The sequence below is a fragment of the Dipodomys merriami genome, unplaced genomic scaffold, assembly GCF_024711535.1.
Source record: "Dipodomys merriami isolate MVZ:Mamm:240054 unplaced genomic scaffold, mDipMer1.0.p SCAF_873, whole genome shotgun sequence".
NCBI classification, from domain to species: domain Eukaryota; kingdom Metazoa; phylum Chordata; class Mammalia; order Rodentia; family Heteromyidae; genus Dipodomys; species Dipodomys merriami.
The window spans coordinates 282321-302050 of record NW_027206483.1 but is presented as its reverse complement, the minus strand read 5'-3'; the positions used below and the strand labels follow the sequence as shown (position 1 = coordinate 302050).

The window sequence follows — 19730 nt, the reverse complement described above, 5'->3', positions numbered from 1 at the left end:
ATTGAATTCAATGTTGATCTTGAACAAAAGTAAAAACAATCAGTACAAGTCAGGCATTTTCCATGGCACTGGTAGCTCATGAGTTTAATCCTACCATTAATCAGAAGGCAGAGATCTTGGGATCTCAGTTCAATGTCAGCTTGGATAGGAAAATCTGTGAGACTCTCATCTCCAATTCACTGCCAAAGATATATGGAAGTGGAATCATGGCTCAAGTGGTAGAATGCTAACCTACAGCAAAATGTTCATGGATAGAACCCAAGCCTTGAGTCCAAGCCTTAGAATAGTGCATATACAGACACAAAGGAAGTAAGTCACTCAAGTTCTCAACCTTCCATTTCCATAATCTTAACTCTAATCCTGGTCAGAACCCTAAGAATAACCTTGATGATAATAGTAACCCAATCCTAAAATTAATGGAAAATATATCCTAACAGATACTCATGGTCTTTGAAATGATTTGCACTTTTCTCCAAATCCTACAGATTCCCTGACTTGGACTCTGAAATCATACCCTATTATGAATATTAACCTCATGTCTTCATATCATGAAAGCTATCATAGTTTCCACTGATCTTAACTTTTACTGAACTTCCCTATCTCCAAAAAGAAGTTGCAGGTTTACTTACATTATACTCTAGTTCCTAACCCTAACTATATATTTAAACCTTACTAGAAACCTAACTCTAAATTTAACCCTATTGAACCCTGAATAGTAAAATTAGGAAAACTCTGTAATTTTTGTTAAATTTCACACTTATTTTACTTGAAAATGTTAGCAGAAATCTCAGTTTTACCTTATAGCTTACCCTTACCTAAGCCTAAGTCTAACCTGAACTAGAACAGTAACCCTAACCATAGAACTGATAGCCTTTGGATTCTAAAAGCCATAAAAATACATTAGATTTATTCATCCTAACTTTGATTCAACTCACCTCTCTAAAAATAATTTGTAGTTTTACTCGTTATCTTGCCATTTTTGTAACTCTAACCTTAACTGGAATATTGAGGCTAACCCTCACACTAACCATATCTTAATCTTAATATAATTAGCAGTTTCCTATTTCATATTCATCCTAATTCTAACATGACTTGTTATTCAAAGATAGTTCGAGTTTGACCCTAAACTTTCCATTGCCCTAATGCTAACACTAACCACAGCTGCAACTGAAACCTAACTTTCACCCTAATGAGAGTCCAATTCTAATGCTTAAGAAAAATACTCTAGTTTTAATCAGTTTGCATTCTGGAAATGAGTTTCAGATGGCCCTGATTCCCACAAATTTTCTGACTCTTCCTCTGAAGTTATCTTGTTCCCTAACATGAACCATTATAAAATAACTTGCCCTCAAATTCTCTTATCAGGAAAGATACTGTAGTATCCATTGATCCTACCTTTTCTTGAACCCCTATAGCCTATAACAGTTTCAGATTTACTTACCAGCTAGTTCATTACTAGGTTAACGCTCTTAACCTAAACTGGATGGACATTCCATCAACATTTTGTTATCAGAGGATTATTCAATATTAGCTGTATGTTGATTGATAATGACTGAGCTTGACCGAAAGGTGAGGGAAAACCATCTACACTTCAATGAGGTTCTGACTTGCGTTTTAGAAAGGGTTATGAAAGCTCTCCATTAGAAATCTAGCAGCTGTGCTTCTAAAAATTCCTTGCGTGGTTAGTTTCTGATAATGTCTCAATTCAAGTACTTCTCCTTGGAGTTCCATATTATTCAAGATGCTGTATTAGATCCTTTTACATTTTGCAGACAGCTCTTGGTGATGAAATTTGAGCTTTTCAAAACTGCTCTCCCAATACCATCCACAAAATGCAGAAAAAAAGACAAAAAAAAAGAAAAAAATGTTTCTTTTGATAGTGCAAATACTTTTATTTTCCATTTCAAACATAAAATGTAGTAAAACGTTTCATAGCAATTACACTGAACTAGGTTGTGGAAACATTCTAATGTAAATAATATACTGTGTTCAAGTAAAATGTTTGAGGATCCAAAATTTTAATATGCCTGTGGTCCTAAAACCAGTACCTTACTGATATTGAGTGATAAATACAACTTCCCATAAGTACAGAAGTTTTCCTTGTATCTTTTTAATATGTATTTTTGTTGTAAAGATACTGTACACAGGGGTTACAGTTACATAAGGAAGGTATTGAGTACATGTCTTATTGAGCATTGTTACCCAATCCTTTGTTTTTCCCCTACCATCCCTTCCTTTCACATCACCCAAATCCTCCCTCCAACCCCCTCTGATATTATATACACTGATAGGATATTCTCCTACTACTTTGGTTGTTGAGAGTGTCTACAAGAGCAAGCATTCTGTGGGGAGCAGGGAGACACCATATGACCTTTATTACTGAGATTTCTGAATGACTTGTTATCACTTGTACTGCATTTTGCAAGTCGAATCTCATGTCTTAAAACGTACCAGTTTTAAGAGGTAAGAGGAGTGGTAAAAGAACTCTTAGAGACAAATACATCTTCAACATATTTGGTTCCAAGCATTCCGTCTAAGGCATATTCAACATCTAGTGAAACTTGTGTTGACTGTAACTATGTTTCTTTCTCCATGTGTGCATTTATACATGGGTATATGTATGTGTGTATTTGTGAGTATAGTAACATACATGTGTACATATATAAGGGCAAATACATATATGCTTATATAAATAATATAAATATATATACACATATTTGCATATATATCAAGTGTTCAGTGATTTAATCTATAGTTCCTAACACATTGTCATTCTCACAAAGTGTACATGGTAAATTACTCTGAGGACCTGTGCTCTATGATGGGTATCCTTTGTACTCACTTCTCCATTATCTTGTTTTTCATCCCTGTGAACAACTTCAGTCTACATTCGATAGGATATCTTTGTTTCATTACATGTAGTTACTCACTGATACTCAAAGCAAAAGGTTGTTTGTAAAAGAAAAAGTGCTTTTAGGTCACAGGTTAAAATTATCTTATCCATACCAATGATTCTTAGATAGATAAAATTTATAATAGTAATAAAAGTGAAAAGGAATTCCTAGATCTGTTGTTTTACCATTTAGAATGGCAAATAATATCACATAACTGTTGTAACTCTTAAATAAGTCAAGGGTAACTGATTGTCTTTATCATGTTCCCACAAACTAGTGGATCCTGAAGGATAATAGTAGACCACCAGAAATTCTAAGTAGCAGACATGAAGCATGAAAGGGAAAGTGAGGAAATGAGAGAAAGTATAAGAGAGAGAGAAATATCATAATACTGAAAGTACATAACATAAATAAGAGCTGCATGAGAATATTCATATGGCTATCTTTAGATACTACATGTACATTTAAAAGTAATTGTTGTATAATAACCAATCAACATAAAATATAAAGAGTTTCATGGAGGTCAGAGAAAGATGGTAGAGGAGAACCTGGAGGCTAAACAAACTCTCACATACAAAGCAGCTTTAGTGTTCCAGTGAACAGTACTAGCCTAGATAATCACACCAAGTGTGCCATCACTGTACACATTGTTTGGCTAGAGAGGGAAGATCCAGGCAAGAAGACAGATCTGAGCACTTGACAATAGTTGCGGTTGTGGCAGCAGCTACGGCACACATAGCCACCATATCTACAACAGAGAGTCCAGGACAAAAGCGCAATATGCAGTGGGTGAGAGGATTCTACTGAACACCATATCTACAACATATCTACATATCTACAACAGAGAGTCCAGGACAAAAGCGCAATATGCAGTGGGTGAGAGGATTCTACTGAACACCAAGAACTGACAAGTAGCAGATAAATTCATCCTGCAGATCATAGACCAGTGATACCCAGGAAAAAAGACTCCTGTCTGAGTAGAATCCTGACATCCTCACTCCTTCTCATGGAGCAGAGGAGGGAAGACTGCCCCTCCCCCGCACCAGACATCATCTTTGATACTGAGAATGGCCAGGCTGAGCAACTAGCTACAACTCAGGCCTTGGAAGAAAGAAAAGAGTCATTTAGCAGGTCACAGGAATCTGACCTGACCTTCCAGGCTCAGATGCACTCAGGAGAAACTCACCTAGCGCAAGCAGAGAGAGTTCTGCCCCCCCCTCCAGAGGAGTGACTATCTTCACTGGGTTAACAGAACCAGAGGATGCCCCTACCAACAGCAGCCTAGACAATCAATTGAAATTCAGTAAACATACACCTTGAGAATGGATCTAGGCTGGGTTCTGGGAGTGTCTCAGGAGCTAGCCCCTCAGGGAAAAGATAATGTTTGCTGAAATGCCCCAACCCTAAACAGAACTTAGCCTCATCATAGCATCTCCAAACTAGAGAAAACCACCATCTTTCTCTTTCGTGATACTCAAAGCAGATCTCCCTCCCACTGAACTAGCCTGAAGGAGGATCACAAAATCCTAGATAAAGCAGAGCATTTTATTGACTGCTTAAACAAACTGATGTAAGAAATCAATCAAGCCACAGGAAAACCAAACACCACAAGCAGACCAGACACGAAGAGACTGGTTACAGACAAAGGGGAGACACAGGATCTTCTCATTCCTCACCCCTCGCCCCCCAAAAAATTAAAGAACTCTTTTTGGTACCATTTTTTAATTGTTTTCTATTAATCATTTTTTTCTTCTTCTCCTAATCTTTATTTTAGGTGTGTGTGTGTGTGTGTGTGTGTGTGTGTGTGTGTGTGTGTGTGTGTGTGTGTGTGTGTGTGTGTGTGTGTGTGTGTGTGTGTGTGTGTGTGTTGTGTGTATGCTTTTTGAAAAAATCGCTATTGACCTTTGGTCCTTTTTAATTTTTTGTATTTTTTTGTCTTTCTTTTTTTTGCGTGACTTAATTGCTGTTTTGCCTCATCCCCAGATAAATACCCATCATCGTTTATTAGAACTTATCCCTTATTGTGTATATAATTAATCCAGAAATGTATTACTTAATTCACAAACTTTTAGGCTTAACATTTTTTTGGTCTTTTTATTCCCCCAGGGCTGAGCACCGAACCCAGGGCCTTGCACACGCTGGGCAGGTGCCCTTCCTCTGGGCTAAACCCCCAGAAACAGGCTTAACATTTTAATAGAAGTATTATATCTTTATAACATATAATTTTCAAGTAAATACTTTTAAGAATTTTTATTTTTTAGTTTTTCATGTCTCCTTTCTATCATCCCACTCTTGTCATCCTATCCTTTTCTTCTCTCAATATCACTTTTTAAAGTCACATAATTTTTAAGTGTTTCACTTTTTAAATTTAAATTTTTCTTTTTCCATTTTTGATTTTCTTCTATTTAATTTCTCTCCTGTCATTCTGTCCAAGCCCTTTCCCTCTCTGAGATTAGGACTTGGTTAAATTTACTTTAACCTCTCCACATACTTCTTACCCCACATTTCTCCCTAAACATAATTTTTTCTGATTTGAAAAATTCGTCTTTGCTGTTCTTAGCCCATTAATGCATAGTTGTTTGATGTTGAATAGATTGTATCTGTTGAACTAGGTTGTATCTACAGCCATTTTGACTGTGCAACTATAGGACTTTGGTTGATGCTTGCATTAAAATAGTGTTTTAGAAAAAAATTGGTGTCACTTTCATATCAAGTGTGCAGAACAAGCCGGAAAACAGGAGAAAAATGGCAAGTGTGGGTATATCAACTCTCATTCATGATAATCCAGTGACAAAACAGTTAATGAATAATCTAGAAGAGAAGTCCCACAAAGAACTAAAAACACTACTGGTAAACGTGGTGAATGAAAAGACTGAAAGCTTGCAAAGGACTCAGTTTGAACGTGATAGGGAGAGAGAGGAAGCAAACCAAACAACAGGAATCTCGTGACTGTGAGGAAACTACTCAAAGATTGATACAGTAATTGCGTTAACAGGTTGAAAACAAAGAGAAATAAAGGAATTGCGTGAGCAGGCTGAGAACAGTCAAAGAGAAATAAAGGAATTGTGTGAGCAGGAAGAGAACAGACGAAGAGAGACACAGGAATTGCGTGAGCAGGCTGAGAGAAGTCAAAGAGAACTACAGGAATTGCATGAACGTGAGGAAGCTAATCAAAGAGTAGAAAAGGAATTGTAACAGTAGTATGAGAATAGACAAAGATCAATAGAGGCATTCATGGAATCCCAAAACAGACATCTGAAGGAATTCAGAGAGACCACAAAGGGAATGCTGAATGGAGCCCGACAGCAGGAATGGGAATCCAAGTAAACCATAACCAATCAACTAAGTGATTTGAGAACACCAAATTAAGGAAGTAAAGAAGTTCACACAAGATCTAAAACAAAGCTCCAACAAAGAATCTGAAGCCTACAAAGCTGACCAATTAAAAGGAAAAGAAATAAAAAACCAAGTAGAAAGAATAACAGTCGGTTAGATAAATGGGGGAAGATGAAGGAGGAGAAGCTGGAATCTGAACAAGCTCTCGCATAGAAAGCAGTTTTAGAGTTCCAGTGAACAGTCCTAAGCCAGAGAATCACACCAAGTGTGCCATCACAGGACAGAGAGTTAGACAAGATAGGGGAAGCCAAGGAAACACATCAGCTGCCCCTGCGGCGGCAGGGTCGCAACGGCGACCACCGCTGTGGGTTCATACCTGAGACACAGAGAGTCCGGGACGAAGGAGCCAGACGCAGCGGACGAGCGGATTCTACTCAACACCAACAAGAACCGACAAGGAGCAGACATCTTCATCCTGATGTTTGCAGACCAGAGACGACCCAGGATCCAAGACTCGGCGTGAGTACAAGCCCGACGTCCTCACTCCTTCTCAGGGAGCAGAGGAGGGAAGGCCACCCCTCCCCCCCAGCACCGGTGATCTCCATCTTGGATACCGACAAAGCTCGGAGGAGTTGCTAGCTCCAGCTCAGGCCTTGGAATAAAACGAGTCATTTAGCAGGTCACAAGAACTTAACGGCGAAGTGACTTGCCAGACTCAGCTCCATCCAGGGAAAAGTCACCCAGCTCAGGCGCCAGCCATTGGAGTGCCTTGCCTCACAGGGTAACCAGAGCCAGAGGCTGCCCCTCCCTCTAGCAGCCACCACAATCAATTGAAAAACAGAAACCCTGAGAATGGCTCCAGGCTGGGCGCTGTGAGCTTTATCACAAAATAGCCCCAGGAAAAAGCTACTGTTTGCTGAAAGGCCTCAACTCTACCCAGAACCTTGCCTCATCACCACATCCCTCTCTTTTGTGATTCTCAAAGCAGATCACCCTGCCAGAAAACAAACCTGGGATGGGGATCTCAAAATCTTGGGTAAAGCAGAGCTTTTTTCTGCCTCTTCCAACCAACCGACTTAAGAAACCAATCAAGCCACAGGACCTCAAGCTGACCAGAGATTCCAACAAACAAAAGACTGGTTACAGACAAAAGGAGATACAGGATTCTTCCCACTCCTCCCCCCCCCCAAAAAAATCAAAAGACTTGTTTTTCTGTTTTTCTGTTTTTTTCTTCTTCTTCTTTTCTTTTTTTTTTTGCTTGTTTTTTGTTTTTTGATACCATATATATATATATATATATATATATGTATATATATATATATATGTATATATATATATAATATTTTCCCTTCTAAAAATTTTATTAATCTTTAATTTTTGCCTCTTCTGAAAAAATAATTGTTTTCCAGTAACTTTTTTTTTCTCATCTTATAATTTTTATTTTAGGAATATGTGAATGAGCGTTTTCCTTTCTTTTCTTGTCTTCTTTCTCTTTTTCTTTCTTTCTTAATTATCTTTTTGTTTTTTGTCTAGCTCTACTGAACTACTGATCTTTTCTTCTCCCTTTCCCATCCTTAAAGTTTTTCACATCTCCTCTATGTCCCTCCCCTTCTCTGAACATATTCACATTCCTTTCTAAATAGACGGTCTTTTAACCTCTATAATAACATTAATTTTTACGTTTCTATTTTTTTCTGGTCTCTCTTCATTCCCCTTTCCGTCTCTTCTTTTTCTCTCTCTCTCTACTTGCATCCTACAAAACCCATTTCCTGCATTGTGATTAGGACATAGTTAACTCTCCCTGTGCCTCCCCACACCAATCTATTCCTATTTTTTACCCACATCTCTCACTAATCCTAATAATTTCTGATTTTCCAAATTCTTTTCTGCGGTTCGAAGTCCTTTAACATATAGTTGTTTGAAGTTGAATAGATGTATCTGTTGAACTAGATTGTATCTGTAGACTATTGACTGTACAAACGCAAACTTTGGTTGATGGTTGCCTTAAGATAGTGTTCTAGCACAAAACTGGTGCAATCTTCAACTCAAATTGGCCGAGTAAGCCGGAAAAACACAAGAAAAATGGCAAATTCGGGTATCTCAATTCCCAATCTTGATAATCAGGGATTAGAACAGATAAAGAATAATCCAGAGGAGAGTTCCCAAATAGCTCTACAAACCCTAATAGCAAACATGATAAATGAGAAGTTTGAGAATGTACAAAGGACTCTGTATTAGCGTGATAGGGAGAGAGGAAGCATCCCAGAAGTTTATACAGGAATATCATAAGCGTGAGGAAGCTACTCAAAAACTGATACAGGATTTGCGTGAACAACTTGAGAATACTCAAAGAGAAAGGGAGGAATGGCGTGAGCAGGCAGAGAACACTCAAAGAGAACTGCAGGAATCCCACGAACGGGAGGAAAGAGAACTGCAGGAATCCCACAGACGGGAGGAAGCTAATCAAAGAGTAATTCAGGAATTGAGAGACCAGGTAGAGAATACACAAAGATCACTAAAGGCATTCATGGAATCCATTAACAAAGAGCTGAAGGAAGTCAGGGAGACCACAAAGGGATTGCTGAATGGAACCCAACAGAAGGAATGGGAGTACAAAGAAACCATAACCAATCAACTAAGTGATTTGAGGACAAACACTGAACACCAAATTAAGGAAGTAAAGAAATTCATACAAGACCTAAAACAGAGCTTCAACAAAGAACTTGAAGCCATCAAAGCTGACCAATTATAAGGAAAAGAGATAAAAAACAAAGTAGAGAGTCTTGACAGCAGGTTAGACCATGCAGAAGATCGAATCTCAAGGATTGAAGACAGCCTAGATATTATAGAGAAAGAACATACAACCATCCAAGACAAGTCCAAGAAATATGATAGGTCAATCCAACACCTGGAAGACACTATCAGAAGGCCCAATCTAAGGATAATGGGTGTAGAGGAGCACCTAGATACAGAAGTTAATGGTCTAGGAAATTTGTTTAACAGGATCCTAGCAAAGAACTTCCCAAACATACAAAAAGATAGGCCTATTCAGATACAAGAAGCTTTTAGAAATCCATATAGACCAGACCAGAATAGGACATCCCACCGTCACATTATAATCCACACAGGATCAACCCAGACCAAGGAAAAGATCCTTAAAGCTGTCGAGGAGAAAAGGGTAATCACCTATAAAGGGAAACCAAATAGAATTACCTCAGATTTCTCAGCAGAGACAATCAAAGCAAGAAGAGCGTGGAATGACGTATGCCATGCCCTAAAAACAAACAAGTATCAACCAAGAATACTGTATCCAGCTAAACTCTCCTTCCTAACTGAAGGCCAAATAAAAACCTTCCATAGCAAAGAAAAATTGAAACAATACATCTCCACCAAACCAGCCCTACAAAAGATTCTTAAAGATGTCCTACACATAAAAAACCAACAAGACCATGATAAAGGTCAAGAAACTGCACCCAAACTGAGAATCCAAGAACCATAGGAAGAACCCAGTTTTCGCAAACCCCAAGAAGGTGGATAACATGGCAGGAACTCCCAAAAACCTCTCAGTCCTATCTCTTAACGTTAACGGACTGAACTCTCCAATTAAGCGACATAGACTGTCTAGTTGGATTAAAAAACAAGACACTTCTATCTGCTGCCTGCAGGAGTCACATCTTGCCCATAAAAACAAACACATTTTCATATGTTAAAGGCTGGAACAAAATCTACCAAGCAAACGGCCCTCATAAACAGGCGGGAGTTGCAATCCTAATATCAGATAAAATAGACTTCAAATTAAAATTCGTGAGAAGAGATAAAGAAGGTCGCTACATACTAATTAAAGTTTCTCTCCTTCAGGAGGATATTACAATTCTAAATATCTATTCGCCAAACAATGGAGCACCCAAATTTATCAAAGAAACACTACTTTCCCTCAAATCCCATATAGATCCAAAGACATTAATTGTTGGGGATTTTAACACACCACTCTCCCCACTAGATATATCAACTCGGCAAAAACTCACCAGAAAAAACGCAGATCTAAACAGCTGCATAGATCAACTAGACTTAACAGACATTTACCGAACATTTCACCCAGCAGGATCAGAATACACGTTCTTCTCAGCCGCACATGGAACGTTTTCTAAAATAGACCACATTTTAGGCCACAAAGCAAACTTGTCTAAATTCAGAAACATTGAAGTTATACCTTGCATTCTCTCTGACCCCAAGGGAATAAAATTAGAACTCAACACCAAAAGCCACCAAAGAAAGTCCGGTATCACATGGAGGCTGAACAACACACTGCTGAATCATGAGTGGGTCATGGAAGAGATTAGAAAGGAAATTCAAATGTTCATGCTATTCAACAAAAATGAACACACAAATTACCAGCTCCTCTGGGACACAGCAATGGCAGTACTCAGAGGCAAGTTTATAGCTCTGAGATCCTGCATCAACAAATTGGAGAGATCTGAAACTAACAATTTAATGACACATCTAAACCTCCTTGAAAAAGAGCAGCAAGATAAACCCCAATCCAGTAGGCGGAAAGAAATAATCAAAATTAAATCAAAATTAAATGAATTAGAATCCAAAAAAAACTATAGAAAGAATCAACAAAACAAAGAGTTGGTTCTTCGAAAAACTTAACAAAATTGACAGACCCTTAGCAAACCTTATCAGAAAAAGGGGAGAACACACCCAAATTAATAAACTCAGAGATGAGAATGGAAACCTCACCACGGAAACAACCAAGATTCAGAACATTATAAGGGAATACTTCTCAAAACTTTATGCTAATAAGTTTGAGAACTTGACAGAAATGGACCTTTTCCTAGCAAATATTGACATGCCAAAACTAAACCAAGATGAGTTAAACCAGCTTAACAGGCCCATATCAAGCATTGAAATAGAAAGAGCAATAAGAGACCTCCCAGCTAAGAAAAGTCCAGGACCAGATGGTTTTACAGCAGAATTTTACAAGGCCTTCAAAGCAGAGCTCACACCAATACTCCTCCAACTCTTCAATTAAATTGAAAGAGAAAGCTCACTACTGAACACATTCTATGAAGCCATCATAACCCTCATCCCAAAACCAGGCAGGGACTCATCAAAGAAAGAGAACTATAGGCCCATTTCTTTGATGAACATTGATGCAAAACTTCTCAACAAAATTTTGGCCAATCGACTTCAACAATTCTTCCAGAAAATCATACACCATGATCAAACAGGATTCATTTCAGGGATGCAAAGCTGGTTCAATATACACAAATCAATTAATATTATTCATCACATCAATAGGAGCAAGAATAAGAACCACGTGGTTAACTCAATACATGCAGAAAAAGCATTTGACAAGATCCAACACCCCTTTATGATGAAGGTTTTGGAAAAATTAGGAATCCATGGATCATTCCTCAATACATTAAAGGCCGTATATGACAAACCTACAGCCAGCATTATACTCAATGGTGAAAAACTGAAGCCATTTCCTCTTAACTCAGGAACAAGACAAGGATGCCCACTCTCTCCACTTCTCTTCAATCTAGTATTAGAATGTCTAGCTACAGCAATAAGACAAGATGCAGACATAAAGGTGATCCAAATAGGGAAAGAAGAAATAAAACTCTCCCTCTTTGCAAATGACATGATCTTGTATTTAAAGAATCCCATAGACTCCACTCCCAAATTACTCAAGCTGATTCAAAACTTTGGCAAAGTAGCAGGTTATAAAATTAACCCCCCAAAATCAATGGCTTTTCTATATGCCAACAATGAGAAAAGTGTGGCTGAAATTAGGAAAGCAACTCCATTTGTAATAGCCCCACAAAAAATAAAATACCTAGGAATTAACTTAACCAAAGAAGTGAAGGACCTCTATGATGAAAATTTAAAATCTTGAAAAAGGAAATCAACACAGAAGTTAAAAAATGGCAAAACCTCCCATGCTCCTGGATTGGCAAGTTTAACATCGTGAAAATGGCAATACTTCCGAAGACTATCTACAAATTCAACGCGATACCTATCAAAATTCCACCCTCCTTCTTCAAGGAAATAGGAGAGGCAATCCAAAAATTCATATGGAACAATAAAAGACCCCGAATAGCAAAAACGCTCCTCAATGGAAAGAACACTGCTGGAGGAATATCAATACCAAATTTCAAACTCTACTATAAAGCCATAGTAATAAAAACAGCTTGGTATTGGCATAAGAACAGACCTCAGGACCAATGGAATAGAATTGAAAACCCAGAAATGAACCTACAGACCTATAGCCATCTAATCTTCGATAAGGAAGCTAAAATAATAGAATGGAAGAAAGACAGCCTCTTCAGTAAATGGTGCTGGCAAAATTGGTTAACTACATGTAGAAAACTAAAGCTAGATCCTTATATATCACCCTGCACCACAATCAACTCCAAATAGATCAAAGACCTTGAACTCAAAGCAGACACTCTGAAAACATTACAGGATGGAATAGGAGAAACCCTAGGTCTCCTTGGCTCAGGCCGAAATTTTCTGAATAGAGACCCGGAAGCACAACAAATCAAAGAATGGTTGGACAAATGGGATTGCATAAGCTTGCAGAGCTTCTGCAGGGCAAAGGACATAGCTAGCAAGATCAATAGAAAGCCCACGGATTGGGAGAAGATCTTTACTAGCCATACAATGGACAAGGGTCTCATATCTAAAATATACTTGGAACTCAAAAAATTAAACCACCCAACAACAAATCCTCAAAGAAACAACTGCCCAATAAATAAGTTGGCGAAAGACTTAAAGAGAAGCTTCTCTGAAGAAGAAAGAAGGATGGCCAATAGACACATGAAGAAATGTTCAACATCCCTAGCCCTAAAAGAAATGCAAATCAAAACAACATTTAGATATCACCTCACTCCAGTTAGAACAGCAAAAATCAAGAACTCTAACAACAACAGATGCTGGAGGGGATGTGGACAGAAAGGAACCTTACTTCATTGTTGGTGGGAATGTAAACTTGTTCAACCACTTGGAAAGCAGTATGGAGGTTCCTCAAGAGACTTCACATAGATCTCCCCTATGATCCAGCAATCCCACTTTTGGGCATTTACCCAAATGTTTACAAACAAGACCACACTAAAGCTACCAGCACAACTATGTTTTTTGCAGCATTATTTACCAAAGCTAAGATATGGAACCAACCCCGATGCCCCTCAGTAGATGAATGGATCAAGAAAATGTGGTATATATACACAATGGAATTCTATGCCTCCATCAGAAAGAATGACATTGCCCCATTTGTTAGGAAATGGAAAGGCTTGGAAAAAATTATATTAAGTGAAGTAAGCCAGGCCCAAAGAAGCATAGCTCCCATGGTTTCCCTTATTTGCAATATCTAGTATAGGTATGAGTCAAGCGGAAAAGGTCAGATAATGTGATGTTAGGAAAATGAACCCTTAAATATGTATTTTAATGTTTTCGTTTCTTTCATGCATGTGTTTCTAACGCATTTATAAGATTATTTCTTTGTTGCTTTGTATGTCCCTCCCCCACAGTGTAACCCCCGATTTCACTATATTTGATGTCAGTATAACATGTGGAGGAGATGGGGACAAACAAGTCGTTTAAGGATTCAGGTGGACCTGTTGCAACCATGAGAAGTACAAAATGTCATGTCAAAACCAACTTTACAATGTCGGTCTTGGGGGGGGAGGGGGGTATAATTGAGTGGGGGGAGGGGGGAGGCTGGGAAGGGAGGTGAAGGGTAAACAAAGGAGGAGGCTGCAATGCTTGGTAAGAAATGTATGCATTATCCTGCCCATGTAATTGTAGCCCCTCTGTACAGTATGTTCTCAAATAAAATAAAATAAAATTAAAAAAAAAAGAATGTAGAGAATGGGGGTTGGGGAAGGGGCGAGAAGGAGAAGGATTGGGATTGGGGGGGAGAGGGGAGGCGGGGAAGGGATGTGAAGGGTAAATCAAAGGAGAGGCTGCAATGCTTGGTAAGAAATGTACGCATTATCCTGCCCATGTAATTGTAACCCCTCTGTACAGTATGTTCACAAATAAAATAATATAAAATTTAAAAAAAATAAAAAAAGAATGTAGAGAATCAAAAAAAAAACCAGTAGGTTATTTAATGCAGTAGATCGAATCTCAGGGATTGAAGAGAGCCTAGGTATTAAAAAGAACTTACAAGTATCCAAGACAAATCGAAGAAACATGATAGATCTATTCAACATTTGGAATAGACAATCAGAAGGCCTACTCTGAGGACAATTGGTGTAGAGGAACACCTAGAGACAGAAGTTAATTGTCTAGGAAATTTGTTTAACAGGATCCAAGCAGAGAACTTTCCAAACATACAAAAAGATAGGCCTATTCAGATACAAGATGCTTGTAGAACCCCAAATAGACCACACCAGAACAACACTTCCCACTGTCACATTATAATCCACTCAGGATCAATTAAGACCAAACATAAGTTCCTAAAACATGTCAAGGAGAAAAGATCAATCACCTATAAAGGAAAACCAATTAGAATCATCTCATATTTTTCAGCAGAGATAATTAAAGCAAGAAGAGCCTGGAAAGCTGTATGTCATGCCCTGAAGACCAACAATTTTCAACCAAGAATACTGTACCCAGCTAAACTCTCCTTCATAACCGAAGGTCAAATAAAAACCTTCCATAGCAAAGAAAAACTGAAAAATATATCTCTACCAAACCAGCCCTACAAAAAATACTTAAAGATGACCTACACATAGAAAACCAACAAGACCACAATAATGGCTAAGAAACCACACCCAAACTGAGAATCCAAAACCATAGGAAGAACCAAGTTTCCACAGCCCCCACAGAGGTGGATAGCCTGGCAGGAGCTACCAAACACCTCTCAGTCCTAGCTCTCAACATTAATGGACTTAAAGTTCCAATTTAGCGAAACAGTCTGTCTAGTTGCATTAAAAAGCAAGATAATTCTATCTCTTGCCTTTAGGAGTCACACCTTGCCCATAAAAACAAACACATTTTGGTAATGAAAGGCTAGAATAAAATCTACCAAGCAAACAGCTGCCATAAACAGGAAGGAGTTGCAATAATAATATCAGATAAAATATGCTTCAAATTAAAATTCGTGTAAAGAGTTAAAGAAGGTGGCTACATACGACTTATGGGTTCTCTACTTCAGGAGGATATTACAATCCTAAATATGGAATCGCCAAACAATGGAGCACCCAAATTTATCCAAGAAACACTATTTTCCCTCAGATCTCACATAGATCCAAAGACATTAATTGTTGAGAATTTTAACACACCGCTATCCCCACTATATAGATCAACTCGGCAAAAAATCAACAGAGAAACCACAGATCTAAACAACTGCATAGATCAACTAGATATAACAGACATCAGAATACAGGTTTTACTCGGCAGCACATGGAACATTTTCCAAAAGAAATCACATTTTAGGTCACAAAACAAACTTGTCCAAATTCAGAAACACTGAAGTTACACCTTACATTTTGTCAGACCACAAGGGAATAAAATTAGAACTCAACACCAAAAGCCATCAAAAAAGTCTTGTAACAAATGGAGGTTGAATAACACACTGTTGAATAAACAGGGGGGTCATGGAAGAGATTAGAAAGGAAATTCAAATGTCCATGATATTCAACAAAAATGAACACAGAAATTACCAGCTCCTCTGGGACACAGCAAAGGCAGTACTCAAAGGCAAGTTTATAGCTCTGAGTTCCTACACCAACAAATTAGAGATATCTGAAACCAACCATTTAATGAGACATCTGAACCACCTTGACAAAGAGCAGCAAGATAAACTCCAATTCAATAGATAGAAAGAAATAATTAACATTAAATCAGAGTTAAAAGAATTAGAATAAACAAAAAACAGAAAGAATCAACAAAACAAAGAGTTGGTTCTTTGAAAAAATTAACAAAATTGACAGACCCTTAGCAAATCTTATCAGAAAATGAAGGAACACACCCAAATAAAGTCAGAGATGAGAATGGAAACATCACCACGGAAACAACCAAGATTCTGAACATTTTAAGGGAATATTTTCAAACCTTTATGCTAATAAGTTTGAAACTTGGCAGAAATGGAACTTTTGCTAGCAATTATCAACATGCAAATACTAAAACAAGATGGGTTAAAACATCTTAAGGGGCCCATATCAAGCGTTGAAATAGACACAGCAATAAGAGACCTCCCAACTAAGAAAATCCCAGGACCAGATGGATTTTACAGCAGAATTGTACAAGACCTTCAAAACAGAGCTCACACCAATACTCCTCTAATTCTTCAATGAAATTGAAAGAGAAAGTTCACTACCAAACTCATTCCATGAAGCCATCATAACCTTCATCCCAATACCAAGCAGGGAATCATCAAAGAAAGAGAACTATAGACCCATTTCTTTGATGAACATTGATACAAAATTTTCAACAAAATTTTGGCCAATCGAATTCAACAGTTCATCCAAAAAATCATACACCACTATCATACAGGATTCATTTCAGGGATGCAAACCTGGTTCAATGTACACAAATCAATTAATATAATTTATCATATCAACAAGAGCAAGGATTAAAACCACATGGTTATCTCAACAGCTGCAGAAAAAGCATTGGACCCGATCCAAAACCCCTTTATGATAAGGGTTCTGGAAAAATTAGGTATCTATGGAATATTCCTCAATACAATAAAAGCTGTATATGGAAAACCTACAGCCAGCATTATAATTAATGGTGAAAAACTACAGCCATTTCCTCTTAACACAGGAATGAGACAAGGATGTCCACTCTCAACTTCTCTTCAATTTAGTATTAGAATACCTAGCTACAGAAATAAGACAATATGCCAACATAAAAGGGATGCAAATAGGGAAAGAAGAAATAAAATACTCCCTCTTTGCAGATTATATAATCTTGTACTTAAGGAATCCCACGGACTCCACTCCCAAATTACTCAAGCTAATTCAAAACGTGGGCAAAATAGAAGGGTATAAAATTAATCCTCAAAAATCAATGGCTTTTCTATATGCCAACAATTAGAAAAGCGTGGCTCAAATCAAGAAAGGTTTTCCATTTGTAATAGCCCCACAAAAATAAAATACCTAGGAATTAACTTAACCAAAGAATTAAAGGACTTCTATGATGAAAACTTTAAAAATCTGAAAAAGGAAATCAAAATAGAACTTAGAAAGTGGCAAAACCTCCCATGCTCCTCGATAGGAAGGATGAACATTGTGAAATGGCAATATTTCCCAAGACTATCTACAAGTTCAATGCTATACCTATCAATATACCTACCGCCTTCTTCAAGGAAATAGAAGAGGCAATCCAAAAATTCATATGGAACAACAAAAGACCCCCAATTGCAAAAAGCGATCCTTAACAGAAAGAACGGTGTTGGAGGAATATCAATACCAAATTTCAAACTCTACTACAAAGCCATAGTAATTTAAACACTTTTGTACTGGCACAAGAAAAGACCTCAGGAACAATGGACTAGAATTGAAAACCCAGAAATGAACCTACAGACCCATAATCATCTAATATTCGATAAAGGTCTAAAAAGATAAAATTGAGGAAAGACAGGCTGATCAGAAAATGGTACTAGCAAAATTGGTTAATCACTTGTTGAAAATTAAGGCTAGATCCTTATATATCACGCTGTACCAGAATCAACTCCAAATGAATCAAAGACCTCGGAGTCAAAGCAAATACTCTTTAAACATTACCTAGAAAGCCTAGGTCTCCTTGACAAAGGCTGAAATTTTCTGAAAAGAAACCCAGAAGCAAAACAAATGAAAGAAAGTTTGGACAAATGGGATTGCATGCAATTGCAGAGTTTCTGCATGGCAAAGGACATAGCTAGCAAGATCACTAGAAAGCCCACGGAATCGGAGATGATCTTCACTAGCCATACAACCGACAAGGTTTTCATATCTAAAACAGACCTGGAAATCAAAAAAATAAATCCCCAACACAAATACTCAAAGAAAATACTGCCCAATAAATAAGTGGGCTAAAGACATAAAGAGAAACTTCTCTGAAGAGGAAAGGAGGATGACCAATAAACGCATGCAGAAATGCTCAACGTCCCTAGCCATAAAAGAAATGTAAATCAATCAACATTAATATATCACCTCACCCAAGTTAGAATGGCTATAATCAAGAACTCTAATAACAACAGATGCTGGAGGGGATGTGGACAAAAGGGAACCTTAATGCATGGTTAGTGGGAGTGTATTCTTGTTCAACCACTTTGGAAAGTAGTATGGAGGTTCCTCCAAAGACTCCACATAGAGCTTCCCTATGATCGAGCAATCCCACTTTTGGGCATTTACCCAAATGATCACAAACTAGACCATAAAAAAGCTACCAGCACAAATATATTTATTGCAGCTTTACCATAGCTAAGATATGGAGCCAACCCAGATGCCCCTCAGTAGATGAATGGATCAAGAAAATGTGGTATATATATACAATGGAATTCTATGTCTCTATCTGAAAGAATGATATTGCCCCATTTGTTAGGAAATGGAAAACTTGGAAAAAATTATATTAAGTGAAGTAAGCCAGGCCCAAAGTAACATAGGTCCCATGGGTTCCCTTATTAGCAATTACTAGTGTATGTCTGAGACACGCAGAAATTGTTAGATAAGTTGATGTTAGGTGAAATGAACCCGAAAATAAGAATTCAAATTTTTTCCTTTCCTGTAATTATTTCTAACATATTTATAAGATTATTTCTTTGTTACTTTGTATGTCCCTCCCGCATGGTATAACCCCTGTTTTCACTGTATTTGATGTTGGTATAATTTGTGGAGGGGAAGGGAAAAATTTTTTAAAATATGGATACAGGTGGACCTATCAATGTAAGTTTTTTCCATCATAAACACAATTTTACAGAAACAAGATGAATAGCAATTTAGGAAACAATAAGGTTTCCTTGTTACAAATAGGCAACCAAGGATATATGCCTGTCTTAAGATTGCATCATTAATTACTTAAATTTACAGGACACTACATGCTTCAGCAGCACATTTACCCAAATTACAATACAGAGATTAACATGGCTCTTGCACAAGGATGATATGAAAATTTGTGAAGAAATGAAAAACAGTTACTAAACAGTTGATTACAAATATACAAGTGTAATTATACATGTAATTCATAGGAATAAAAGTTAGTTTTACACCATTCAATCTTCACCTTTTTATAAAGGCCTTTACATTGCATAACCTTTATAAAAGTTTGAAATTAAATAACATTTTCATTTTATCCCAAAGAAATAAAATTCTATAAGGACGTAGGAATTAAAGGAATCTTAAACCTTTTCTATATGGAATGCAATCTGAAAGGACACATTTATGAACCTATATATTATAAAACAATGTCGAATTCAAAGTATTATATCTAGGAGAGAATGAACTAGATGATGGATATTATACAAACAGAATACTAAATATTTTAAAATATACTTTTTTC

At 37.4% G+C, this 19730-nt stretch overlaps 1 pseudogene; it reads left to right on the top strand.

Moving 5' to 3' along the window:
* Positions 1 to 19269: 19269 nt before the first annotated feature.
* On the top strand, positions 19270 to 19366 carry LOC138820389 (U6 spliceosomal RNA; annotated as a pseudogene).
* Positions 19367 to 19730: the final 364 nt, after the last annotated feature.